Raw genomic sequence first — 7,997 nt, forward strand, 5'->3', positions numbered from 1 at the left:
AGAATAAAGTAACTATTATTTACTCATAACAAGGAATGGTGTACTGATTGACACTGTAATGAAGATGCAACCAGAAAACACCATGCCAAGTGAAAGAAGCCTGGCACAAAAGACTACGTAATATATGAGGCCCTGGGATAGGCAAATTCACAGAAAAAGTAGAAGAGGCACCAGGGGCTTGTGGGAAAGGGCAGGAGTTATTGTTTAATGTGCACAGAATTCCTGTTGGGACCATGAAGAAATTCTGGAATAGGATAATGGTGATGGCAGTATAACACGGTGAGTGTCGTTAATGTCCCTGACTCACACAGTAACTGGTGAGAACAGTAAATTTTGTGTGTATTTTACCACAATAAAAATGTTTTTTTGAGCGCATGCCTCTTTAATCCCAGCACTCGAGAGGCAGAGGCAGGTGGATCTCTGTGAGTTCAAGGCCAGCCTGGTCTACAGAGTGAGTTCCAGGACAGCTAGAGCTACACAGAGAAACACTGTCTTGAAAAACAAAAAACAAAAAAAAAAATGTTTTTTAAGTTCAAGGATAATTTACTAGTGTTTAAAAGGAAAGCTTAAAGCAGGCAAGCTGTAAATCACCAAGCTGCTGGGAGGAAGGAGAAGACATGCATGGAAGTCATCCACATGGCAATGGGCAGCCTTAGAAAAAGAGCAAGGGATCCAGCAGCTTCAGCTGGGAAGTTTAAAAGCCAGGCGTGTGTTGCATGCCTTCAATTCCAGCACCCAGGAGGCAAGAGCAAACTGTGAGTTTGACTCAGCCTGATTTAGTCTCAGAAAGGCCTGCAGACCTGGTGAACCCCATAGCCATTCAGCTCCTCGCAATCACATGTTTGGTAAATAAATAAAAACATGTTAAGTGAAGGCAACCAGACACAAAAGGTCATACATGGCTTGCTAGGTTTTAGATTTGGTCTGAGTGAGTCTCTCAAGAGTTTTGTTTTGGAAGTTTTGTCCCCAGTGTAGCATTGTGAGGGGTGGGAGAGCCTTTAAGAGGTAGGGCATAATGGGGGGCTGCTGTGGGATGTCTTTCTGTATATGTGAATATGTGTTGCTCTGGTTGGTTAATAAGTAAAGTTGCATTGGCCTATAACAAGGCAGCTTAGAGGCAGGTGGGAAGTCCAAGCAGATATATGGAGAGAAGAAAGGAGAGGAGGGGGAGACGCAAGGTGCCACAGAAGGAGCAACAAGATGCCAGCAAACTGGTAATGCCACGGCCACATGGCAACTTATAGATTAATAGAAATGGGTTAAGTTATAAGAGCTAGCTATCAAAAAGCCTGCCATAGGCCATACAATTGGTAATTAATAGTAAGCCTCTGAATGATTATTTTATAAGCGGCTGAGGGACCGTGGGGCTGGGTGGGACCTGAGAAAACTTACAGCTACAGGGGGCTATTAGGTTGTGGGCACAGCCCCTGCCCACAGAATGAACGAATGCTGGTCTCACAAAGTGAATCAGTTAGTCTCTAGAAAGCAAGCTGTTATAAAGGAGCAGGACTAGCCCACACCGCCCTCTGGCCTCCGTATCGTCTGTTCTCAGGCATGTGACCCCGACGGAGTGTATCAGCCATGTGACAGACCAAGTTCTCACCAGAGTGAACAGCTGTCAGCTCTGTGTTTTGATTTTAAACCCTATTTGTGTGTGTGCGGTCAGAAGACAACTTTGGAGTCAGTTCTCTCCTTCCACCATGAGGCCCCTGGAGAATGAACTCAGGTCATTAGAGTTGGCAGCAAGAGATTTTGTCACTGAGCCATCTTGCTGGCCTAGTACCATGTTTTTGAGTAACCAAAACTATGGCATAATATACCATCTCCCCTGACCCTGCTTCTTTCTTCCACTCTCCCCTACTCTCCTCTTTCTTTTTTTTTTTTTTTTCGAGACAGGGTTTCTCTGTGTAGCTTTGCGCCTTTCCTGGATCTCGCACAGTAGACCAGGCTGGCCTCGAACTCACAGAGATCCACCTGCCTCTGCCTCCCGAGTGCTGGGATTAAAGGCGTGCGCCACCACCGCCCAGCTACTCTCCTCTTTCAACAGCAGCTCACTGTGTAGTTCAGGTTGGCCTGAAACAAGTGATCCTCCATCTTCAGGCTCCCATGTCTATGCTGGGATTATACGTATACTACTAGGGCTTTGAGAGCAATTTTCCTACTCTCTGTCCTTAGAGTATGGGAGAGCAGAAAGTGCTTTAGATCTCTACCTTGGCAGACCCAGACCCCTCACCTCCCCCAAAGCCGAAGACTCCTAGCCTCAGTGAGGCCGTCTGCCTCACATCCCCACCCCCAAATTGTCCTCTCTGGGCCAGTGTCTTCCCTGCTGGACAAGTGCCTACTGCATGATCAGGATCCTCTTGTCCACTGGGCAGCCAAGGATGTGGAAGCAGGCCTCCTGAAACTCCTGCACCCCGTGGGCTTTGGAGAGACCTGGGGGACAATGGAACCCATTCTTCTCCTGGGTCTGAGGTCTTAAAGAAGACAATGCCCAGCTCAGCCTGCCATATAGCCAGCTGTTAACCATAGACACCCCAACTTTTGTCCCCATGTACTGATAAATATAGAGTTCTTGAAAGTCTTTGGTGAGGTAGTGGGGAGGGGATTTCAGGGGTGAGGGCTCCAGCAACAGGGTCTGCCTGGAGCTCTGAGAGGAGGAAGGGCTGGGAGGATGGAGCCTGTCTCTCTGCATACACCTAGCATGCCACACCCTGAAACCGATGGTGCCCTGCTGAATGCCAACAGCTGCACAGGGAGCCTCCCGAGCCAGCAATCCCTTCTAAGCCTCTAGCCTTGGTCCCATGAACCAGGCAGCATGCAAGCTCAGATTTCTGAGCTGCTGCAGGCCTGCCTGAGGGAAGATCAGATCTGGTGGGTACTGCAATCTATGGCAATGGAGAGCTCCTGGGGGCTGGTTGGGAGGGTAGAAGGACCAGACTGTAATCCTAGCACTCAGGAGGCCGAAGCAGAATTGTGAATTCCAGGCTAGACTGGGCAACACAGTGAACTCCAGGCCATCCATTGAAACAGCAAGACTCTTAAAAAAAAAAAAAAAATCACGACCTAAAAACAATAAAAAGCTCTCTAGGCTTCTCCTGGAGGCAGAGTCCTGAAGGACATGGTTCTTAAGCTATATGGGGTGTCTAAATTTCCTAGAGAACTCATTAATACACAAACTGCTGGATTCTACCCAGACGTTCTGGCTGGTTAGGTCTGGTGGGGCTAAGAGTCCTGTTTCTGGCAAGTTCCCCGGGTGAAGCTGCTGTTCTGGGCTTGGACAACTTTACAGGAACTGCCCAGTTATTACCGGTCTACTAACTTCTTACTAACTACTCGGACTACTCAGGAAAGAGGTTGCCCCTCCCATGTCAGTCCTGCACCAACAGCCCCTCTGCAGGCCCAGGGATGGAGCCTCACAGAGACCTCCGTGTTTGTTGATGATGCTACTACATACTGTCAGTCTGAACTTGTCTGCGTAGCTTCCCTTAGGACATCCGCATGTTTTCGGGTGTTCACTGAACACTGATGGAGGCATCATGATGTGGTTGCTACATAACAGCCAGTGACTTCTTCAGCTTGCATGCAACAAAAAAGAAAGGTCGTGTCCATGAATGCTGAAGCAGGCCCAAAACTTACGTAAGGAGGAACAGAAGAAGTTGATAAACAGAAGGGGTTGGAAGGAGTGAGAGACCACTGAAGCTGGGGGAAAGCAAGGCAGGAAGGAGTCTTTGCCGAAGCCTGGAGGCCCACAATACTTGGAAGGAACCACGTAATTTTGACACACTTCCAGAACATTCACAAGATTACGATTAGGAAATTGTTCTGGTACACTACAGTGCCTATAGTCCCAGCTGCTCAGGAGGCTGAGGCAGGAGAATTGCCACGAATTTGAAGTCAACTTGGGCAACCTCGTGAGTTCAAAGCCACCTTATGATACAGAGTTTGATCTTTTCTTGAAGAAATAAGCAAACAAAAAACAAGCAAGCAAACACTAGACAAACAGGATAAAGTTGGGAAAGTGTATTAGTCAGGTTTTCATTACTACAGTGAAGCACCTGAGGCAGACAACCTCATAAAGAGAAGTTTATTCACCCTGCAGTTTTTAAGGCTGGAAATCCAAACAGCCTGGAGCAGGCTCTCAAGAGTCCTCCTCTTCCCTTGGCTACAGCATATCATGGGAATTCATATCTCTCTCTCTCTCTCTCTCTCTCTCTCTCTCTCTCTCTCTCTCTGTGTGTGTGTGTGTGTGTGTGTGTGTGTGTGTATGTGTGTGTGCATGTATATGTGCAGACACATACAGTGTGTGTGTGTGTGTGTGTGTGTGTGTGTGTGTGTGTGTGTGTGTGTGAGAGAGAGAGAGAGAGAGAGAGAGAGAGGAGAGAGAGAGAGAGAGAGAGAGCAGGATACAGTCACAGAGGCTCTATCCTAAGGACTTACTTAATTCATCCTAATCATTGCAACTTCTAGGGAGCATAGTCAGAATAAGTCCCAGGGGAGTAGGGAAAAGAGGAAGACAGAAGAGGCCTTGAGTGATTTTCTGTAGTATCAGTTGATCTCTGAGATTCAACTTGGCATGGGTTAGTATTCCTCTGATCTCTCGGTTTTCACCCCAGTATCTGGCTCCAGGTTTTTTATTTATGAGACCATTTAGCAATTCATATTACAGCACCTCCTTTTTGGACCCTGGCTTTGCCATCCACAAAGTGGAAGGATCAGGCCAGAGTCACTAATACCAAACATAAGCTTGACCTGGTTGTCTTTGGAAGATCTTTCTTCTAGTGTGGAAGCAGGGCAGTGTCTTCTCCTTTCAAGATTTTAAAATTGTCACTGGTTCCTGGGACCCTTGCTGGGCAGGAGAATTTTCACAAGCCACATCATTCATGCCTTCAGCAGATCTGACAGGCCCAGAGGAGAAAGCCTGAAATAGAGCTGGCCGCCCTCAACCTTTCAGTGGCTCAAGGGAGCTGTCTGTTCAGCTCTGAATAACCCATTGCACCTAGAATAGTCTGGGAATTTCCTTATGTGGCAGAGTACATGTCGGGGGTGGGTGGGGTGCTGGTTCACTGAGCCCACAGGCTCAATTTATCCTATGAGCAGAAACAAGAATTGTACTATTCAGCACTAAGAAATGAATATAGAAAGGGTGTGAAGATATTTAAAAGCAAAAAGTGCCTTTAAATCTCTTTTGTGGCTGGGTGGTGGTGGCACACGCCTTTAATCCTAGCACTTGAGAGTCAGAGGCAGGACAATCTCTGTGAGTTCGAGGCCAGCCTGGTCTACAGAGTGAGTTCCAGGACAATCAGAGCTACACAGAGAAACCTTGACTCAAAAAACCAAACCAAACCAAATCAACTCCCCCAAAAAAGCTCTTCTGTGGTTTGAACAAGAGGCCAGGTACTTAGAATATAGCTGCAGTGAATTAGAGGCAAGGAGAATCAGAAGTTCAAGGTCATCCTTGGCTATAGAGTGAATTTGAGGTCATCCTGGGTTAGTGAGACACTGTCTTATTATATAAACACACACACACACACACACACACACACACACACACACACACCCCTGTAGGGATTTAGATTAGACATAAAGAACTTCCTGATAGCACTAAGATGTAGCATGAATCTTAAAAGGTCTTATTAATAAAATCAAACCCGAAGCCAGTTATTGGGGTGAACACTGGAAGATCAGAGAGACAGAACAAGCCACAGCTAACCTCACCTGGCCAACTTCTCAGCTGATCTTGTTTCCTCAGACTGGAAGACTGTGTCCTCATATCCAAATGGCTCTCAGCTGAACTGTGCTGCTCAAAACCTAAAAGCTTAACCAGCCAAATACTTAACCAGCCAAATGCTTCTAGTTGCTGGTTCTCACAATTTATATACCTTTCTGCTTTCTACCATCACTCCCTGGGATTAAAGGCTCGCTTTCTGGGGTTAAAGGTGTGAATCACCATGCTTGGCTGTATCCTTGAACAGATGGATTTCTGCCTCTGGAATGCTAGGATTAAAGTCATGTGCTACCACTGCCTATCCTCTATGTTTAATATTGTGGCTGTTCTGTCTCCGATCCCAGATAAGTTTATTAGGGTGCACAATATTTTTTGGGAACACAATACCACCACACTAAGAGACCCTGGAATTAGATCACACAGGTCAGAGGAGCAAGCTACGTCACCTGTGCAAACCAGTGGTTGTTCAATAGAAATACAATGGAGTCTCACATGTAGGTTCAAACTTTTTAGCAGTGAGGATCATGGACACATCTCAGTGGTGAAGCACATACTCAGTGTCCGTGGGACCCTGGACTCTATCAATGACAAAAGTAACAAAACAGATGGGCAGGGCATGCTGGTGCACATCTATAATCCCCAAATGCAGAGACAGGAAGATCAGCACACTTTCAAGGTGAGCACTGTGTAGAAAATGAGTTCTAGGCTATCCGTGGCTATAGAAGTACATAGTCAGACCTTCAATAAACCTAAATATATAAACAAACAAATAAAATAAAATATAGGTGTCATGTGAAAAAGCAAAATGAAATTAATTTATAAGGTATTTTGTTCAACCAGACAGACCCAAAATATTATTCATATCCAACAATGTAATTGACATAGAAATAATTGAGATTTCTCACCGTGTTTTCTATATTGTTTTCCAATGCAAGGTGGATTGTTAAAGCAGATCTCATTTCAGGTGAGCTGGATCTTAAATATTCAATAACCATATGGCACAGCACAAGTCTAGAATCATCAATAAGCCTAGGGTTGTAGTTTGGTTGAAGAGCATGTGTTTAGTATGTGTGAGGTCCTAGGCTTCATCCCAGCATACACACACAGACACACACAGACACACACAGACACACAGACACACACACACACACACACACACACACACACACACACACACACACAGAGACACACAGAAAGAGAGAGAAAGAGAATCTTCATTGTCAATTTACTAGATAAGGAGTCATCTAGGGGACACAGCTCTGGGCATGTGTGTGCTTGTTTTAATAGTAATGGCCCCCAGAGGCCCATATATTTGAATGCTTAGTCACCAGTGAGTGGCATTATTTGAAAGGATTAAAAGGATTAGGAGGTATGGCCTTGTTGGAGGAAGTATGTCACTGGGGGCGGGGCTTTGAAGTTTCAAAAGCCCATGCCAGGCCCAGTCTCTCTCTCTGCCTGCAGATCAGAATGTAGCTCTCAGCTACTACTCCACTGCCTGACTGCATGCTGTCATGCTCCCCAGCATTCTGATAATGGGCTAAACCTGGACTATATGCAAGCCCATCATTATATGTTTTCTCTTTAAATAGTTGTTGGAGCCATGGTGTCTCTTCTCAGCAATAGAATAGTGACTAAGACAGCATGTGAGGGTGTTTCCAGAGAGGTGTTAACTGAGGAAAGAAGAACCGAGATGATATGGGTGGCGCCATCCCATGGCATGGAGTCCTGGGCTGAATAGAAAGGGATAAAGGAAGAAGACCGCCAAGCAGCAGCCTTCGTCTCCCTGCTTCCTGACTGTAGAAGCCACGTGACCACCTGCCTCCCACTCCTGTCTCTATGCGCTCTAGGACAAGGTGGTCTATCCTCGACCTCAAGCCAAAATGAATCCTCCCTTCTGTGAGGAGCTCTGCCAGGTATTTGATCACAACAAGGAAGAACAGTAACCAGTACACGGATATGCACACATAATCTGCAAAGAACAGTAACCAGTACACGGATATGCACACATAATCTGCAAAGAACAGTAACCAGTCCATGAATATGCACACATAATCTGCAATCATTACTTGACACCAAATGACAAACCAAAGTGCAATCTGCTTTTAGCCAAAGACACAAAACTTTCCAGAAGGTCTTCAACCTGTGCGCCATGAGGTTGGAAAGCCAAGAAAACCTTACCTTTTGGCGCCTTGTTTGGCATCACCATCGCCCTAAATACAAAGCCCACAGCTCTACAGTGAGCTTAGAAGGCAAGTAAGTGTTCTGTTCTCTG

The sequence above is a fragment of the Peromyscus californicus genome, unplaced genomic scaffold (assembly GCF_007827085.1).
Source record: "Peromyscus californicus insignis strain IS unplaced genomic scaffold, ASM782708v3 Scaffold_6__1_contigs__length_162567912, whole genome shotgun sequence".
Classification (NCBI taxonomy): Eukaryota; Metazoa; Chordata; class Mammalia; order Rodentia; family Cricetidae; genus Peromyscus; species Peromyscus californicus.